The sequence below is a fragment of the Dipodomys ordii genome, unplaced genomic scaffold (genome assembly GCF_000151885.1).
Source record: "Dipodomys ordii isolate 6190 unplaced genomic scaffold, Dord_2.0 Scaffold4, whole genome shotgun sequence".
Taxonomy (NCBI): domain Eukaryota; kingdom Metazoa; phylum Chordata; class Mammalia; order Rodentia; family Heteromyidae; genus Dipodomys; species Dipodomys ordii.
This window is the reverse complement of record NW_012267220.1, coordinates 843,847-850,058: the sequence shown is the minus strand read 5'-3', so window position 1 is coordinate 850,058 and position 6,212 is coordinate 843,847.

Below are 6,212 nucleotides of genomic sequence, written 5' to 3'. Positions count from 1 at the left end.
CCCACTTTTGGGCATTTACCCAAATGTTTACAAACAAGACCACACTAAAGCTACCAGCACAACTATGTTTATTGCAGCATTATTTACTATAGCTAAGATATGGAACCAACCCAGATGGAATTCTATTTTTTTAATCTAATAAACTTAAAAAAGATAGTGATGCAATTACATTTCTTTACGATCCAAATAATAGTAGAAACAAATCTAAAAAGGCCACCAGTAACAGCAATTGCTCCATCTTTATGTAAATACGTTGGTGGTTTCTGAGGCCTGTTGAAAGATCAATCAATGATTTATAGCTAGAGCTGCCAGAACGGAAGTCTGTTATCTTTGCAGTTAACATGGTTGACCTTGAGCATGCTCAGTCTGAAGTCTTCTTCTCCAAGCCCAATAACATGTAATCTAGATTACTCTGAGCTGAGGCTGACATGGCCTCCCTGAGTGGATGTCTTGTGACCCTGTTCTGGAAGTGCCTTTATTTCTCATTGCTTCCTATTTCCCTCCCTGTTCAAGCATTTAACAATCAGTTCTGAGTTCCTCTTACGTTTGGCTGATGACAGTGTGCCAGCCTCAGACTGGAGAGACTTGGTTCCCAAACTTTGGTTCAGAAGTCACAGCTTCTATTATTTCTATGGCTATTACTTCTATGGCTATGATCGACCTGGCTTTGGGGACCCTGGAATTGTGGAGACTTGTCCCCAAAGGTAAGAAATATCTATGCCTTTCAGAAGAAAGAACTGGATTCAAATCTAGGGGAATTAGGTGCTTAAAATACATCCAACTGAATCTTGGAGCTATGGAGGAATTGGTTAGTAACAAAAGTAGTCAAATCCAAAAGGAGAGCTGTAATGCTTTATGTCACTTGTGGCCTTTATCTTAAATGACAGTTGTCTACTTTTAAGACTTCACTTTTTATAAGGGCAAAGGTAAGACTTAGGTTCAACACATCTTGCATCTTGCCCAGTAAAGATGCTTGATTACTGTCTTGGTTTTCCTTTACTAAGGCAAAATACCTTACATATCATCCTTAAACCGAGAAAGTGGTTATTGGGGTGGTTCTTAGAAAATCCAGACAACGTGTTGTTTGGCTCTTTTGCTTTGGGCCTGTGTAAACTGTCCATCATGGCAGGAGTGTGTGGCAGAGCAGAGAAGGAGCCTCTACCACATCCACTGAAAAGCAAAAGGACAGAAAGAAGCTGGAATCCCAACATTTCCCTCAAGGGTGTAGGTCCATGACCTAGCATCCTTCCATTCATTGCTTGACCCCCAAGCATATTTGACACCAGTGACCTAATATTCTTCTATTAACTACCACCTCTTAAAGGCTCCCTTCCCTCCTAACAGTGCCACAGGCTGATGATTAAGCTTCACATTTTTTTCTTTGGGGAACACTTAAAACCATAATAATAATCATGTATAGCTATTTTTGTTCATAATGATGATGGTGAATCATTCTTGCCTCTCTGTGCTTTACCTAAGCCTGACTTGAGTACTGGAATCCCTGAAGCAGACTTGTATAGTCTCAGAGCCTTTTTGCTTGAGAATGAGAATAAAGAACTCTCACTTCCCAATTGGAATTTACCTCCTAAACCCACCCACCATTGGCTATACAAGAAGAATTCCATGAACAAAGGTGAGCGTTTTGAAACCCATCCCAAACCCTTGAGTTCTCAAACTCAGCAACAGCTCCTTTTTATGTTATTCATATATTACATATGGAAAGCCCACCATCCCCTAAACCACTGCATTTAAACAAGAGAACTGGAGGAGATAACCATGACTTCAGGAGAATGGGAAGGACAAAGGTCATGTTATCTTTAAATAATAGACCTGGAAACAGGAACAATAAACAAACAAACAAAACAACAACCCTTAGTTAGTGGAATTTGTTTTGGGATCTGGTTCTGTCTTCATCTGCTCTTAGATTGGACAAATGACTTAATTGCTTGTACATCTGTTTGTTAACTTACAGTGTCCTTGGAATGACTCAATAAGTAAATTAACAGGAAGCACTTAGAAGGGAGGCTGACACTTAGTAGGTCCACAATATTGCATTCTAAGAATTCATTTATCAGGGGAAAAAAACCCAGTAAGATATTGACTCTGTTCTGCTGGGGAACTTTCCAAACATCAAGTTCCCTAAATAAATTCCTCTTAGAAACACACCATGTACCCTGCTTGCTTCTGAGTGGTTACTTCTTACTAAACAGGAGGAATTTGCAGGTTGCACAAGACTTCCTCAAGACCCCCCAATATTGTTCCTCTAATCTACATCTCCAAAATATGCCTAACTGCAAGGCCTGTCTCCCTTGCCTTTCACCATTGGAGCAGAAGCAACCAGCTGACTTAATTCAGTCCTAGCTGACATTTCCCAAGTTACACAACCTAACATGCTGTTTTGCATGTTGTTTCTGCCTCATTGTGTGTGTTAATCTTGTCTCCACCATTAAGGTGTGAGCTCCATAGCTATCATATACTTCTAGGCAATATCATCTTTGCATTAAAGATATGACATAGGCCTAGAGACACAGAGCTGGTCAGGAATGAGCCTGAGCCACTCCCTCTAGCGGGTTGTGTTTGTTTTCACAATTCTGAGCAGGAACAAGTCCTGCAGTCTTTTTGGGCTTCTCCAGTGCCCCAACCTTGTGGAGCTTATTGCTGGTGCTCACTCAATACTTACCCGTTCATAGAAAGCATTGACCAAGTACATTTGCTGCTCTAGTAAGTCTTAAGTAAGCCAAAGCAGGAAGACATCTGGGGCAATGAGATTCAGACATTGAGACAAAACAGGAACATAGCCAGGGCAACTGGCGGAAAAGCAGAGATGATCCAACAAGAATTTTTCCAAAGAATATCAAATGCTGTGAGCCCAGTTATCCCTAGTTCATGTTTAACACCAGAGAAAGGGCTTCAGGCAGATTCCAGGAGAGAGCCTGGGTCTTGGATTCAGAGGATCTGAGCACTGCCTATCTTAGAATAAATATGGTCTTCCAGAGTTCCTGTAGACCTGTAGATGGAAGTAGAATAGACTAGATAAATGTCTTTTTGGGGAAGGAGAGGGTACTAGTCCTGGGGCTTGAACTCAGAGCCTAGGCACTGTCCCTGAGGGTTTTTTGTTTGTTTGTTTTTTGCTTAAGGCTAGAGTTCTACCATTTGAGCTACAGCTCTACTCTGGCTATATTAGCAGTTAATTGGAGATAAGAATCCTATGGGCTTTTCTGCCAGGGTTAGCTTTCAATCATAACCCTCAGATCTCAGCCTCCTGAGTAGCTAGAATTACAGTCAGGAGCTACTTGATGCCCTGCTCCATAATTATCTTCTTTCAGAGGAAACAGAGGCAGAACTAGATGAAGCAATGGATTTTTTTCTGAGAAGTACAGACTGCAAGTTTCTCATTTCTGGCCTTAGGAAAATGACTTTACTTTCCTGAGTTGTTTCCTGGCCTGAACATTGAAGAGATAAGTTTAGTCCATCCCTAAGGCCCATTCCAGCTCTCCCAATCACAAACTTAGTCTCAGAAGGAAAACAATGAGCTCTTATCTAATCCTGACTTGGTCACCTGTTCTACCACCACCTTTGACCAGCGACTCTGTAAGGCCCAGGTTCTCATTTACCTAACTGTGTGCTTATTGTACCACAAGCCACAGAACCTGCTGCCTGTCAAAACAAAAACTATCTTTTTTTGTTTACACAGAATCACATTAATATCCCTGGTTTAAAAGTATAATGGATGCTCATGCAGAATAATGACAAACGTGAGGATGATAAAACAGTAACTCAGAAATAGTCACTGTTAATATCAGGTTATATTCCTCTTCAGTATTTTTCTGGGTGAGAGTGTTCACATATCAATAATAATGGTCATACCATGTACGGCACCTCACATAGAAAGAACATTCAGTTCTGTGTAATTTTCCCCATTGCTGCCTTGAGTAGCATTGTTCTGAATATAGGGGGCCCTCTGCTGTTGCCTCTCTACTTCACAATGTGTTTTTGACACCACTGACAAGGAAAGAAATACAGACACTGGAATAGAATCAGAGGACTGTTTTGAAGAGATCAGAATCTCACTTCATACCTGTTTAAATGGACAACACAACAAAGAAAAAAATTATCTTCCTCTCCTACTTTATGGTGACAATTTTGCATTGAGGATTTTATATTGACTTACTGCTGCTCACATAGAAATGTACTGACTGCTTTCTTCAACCTGCTGTGGTTCATCTTTTCGATATTTTCTTTGAACAGAATTTTCTAACAAATGAAGACAGATGCATATTATGTGGGAAAATTAGATCACTGGTATGAGTTTTTCTTAATCTTTCCTTCCTTATTTTTCTTCCCCAACAAATGTTTGCAATAAGAGAATAAAAATATGTATTTCTAATGTGTTGATTGTGACAAGCTTTCCTTGAAATCCCAGAGAGACCAATGCAGGATGCCTGCTTGTGATGGAGACCAAGAGACCAAGAGACAGAAGGAATTGAGGCTTGCTCCAAGATCACAGTGAGCAGGTAAAAGGACAGCCAGCACTGAAACCAAGCTGTTGTTCTGCCCACATTCCCTATTGCCAGGGCTAGTTATCCTTGCATTTCTCAGCGTAAAGAGAAGATAGATTCTCAACAAAGAAGAAGAGGACAATAACCAGTATACTATCTGAGTAAGGTGACTGCTCCCTGTGGAAGAACAAGGAGCAATACATTTCCATTTATCTAGTAGGTATTATATGTCATGTACAAGGTCTCTTTCTAGAAGCTCTAAATAGATGACATAGAAAATTATAAGCTATAGGGGGTTGGGAAGGTGGCTCAGTGGTACAGTGCTTGCCTTGCATGCATGAGGCCCTGGGTTCAATTCCTCAGTGCCACATAAGCTGAAAAAGCCAGAAGTGGCGCTGTGGCTCAAGTGGTAGGGCACTAGCCTTGAGCTGAAGAGCTGAAGGACAGCGCCCAGGCCCAGAGTTCAGGCCCTACGACTGACCAAAAAGAAGAAGAAGAAGGAGGAGGAGGAGGAGGAGAAGGAGGAGAAAGAAGATTATAAGCTATAGTACCTGCTTAATACAAATCAGTTAGGGGGATATACTATTTAGCTCTTAGGCAAGAGCCTGGCACCTGTAGTAAATAATGCATAGAAGTTTTATCAATCAATGAAAGTCTGTAAACATCTCAGCTAAGCAATATAGTCCCTCACACTATGTAAAAAAACAAAACAACTTTACATTTTGTAATGCATCCCACAATTTTATGGAGATGATATGCTTATCCTCATTTTATGAATGGGAAAAATGTGTCCTAGAGAGAAAACATTTTTGTCCAAGGTCATATAACTAATGAAATAAGAACTCTGTCCCAAGTGTGCATGCCTTGAAACCACAATACTGTGCTATCTCCGACCCTACACGAGACTCTCTGAATATAGGACTACGAAATTGCTCTTTTATCATACTAATTATACTCTTACCAATACGTTTTAATTGAATAAAGTATTAACATGCTTCTTTCTTTGTGTTCTTTCTTGACAACTTTAGACACTAAATCTAAAATTGTACTCTCATAAACTAAAAGCATAATGGTATCTCCTATTGTTTTGCTTTTAAAAAAAATAGCATACTGAATGATGCACCATCTCACTTATAGTTAAAGAATACTTGCTTTGAGTAGGTGTGGTGGCACATGCCTATAACCCAGCACTCAGGAAGCTGAGGGCTCAAGAATTACAAGTTCAAGGCCAGCCTGGACTACATATTCAGACTCTGGTTTAAAAGAAAAATGCTTGCTTCAACTGTGTGATTTAAATGATTCAAAAGGCACAATGGGATATTATACCTAAGTACATGGAAATGAGATGCACCCAAGACAGATTTTAAGTGTAACTGAGTATGTTTATTTCACTTATAATATCAATTAGGTATCCCTTATTGGAAATGCTTGGGACCAGAAGTGTTTTTTTTTACCTCAGATTTTTTTTGTGTAAATGTACATATCTATTGTGAGATATTTTGAAGGTGGGATCAAGTATACATGGAAAAGAAAGTTCACTTCTTTCTCATATATACATAGGCTGAAGGTAACGTTTTTTTAAAATAGGGCCTTTTGATGTAGCCCTGGCTGGTTTTGAATTCTCTCCCTTTTCAGCCTCAGCCACCTGAATGCTGGAATTACAGACATGTACTACCAAGCCCAGTTCTGAAGATAATGTTATATAATATTTAA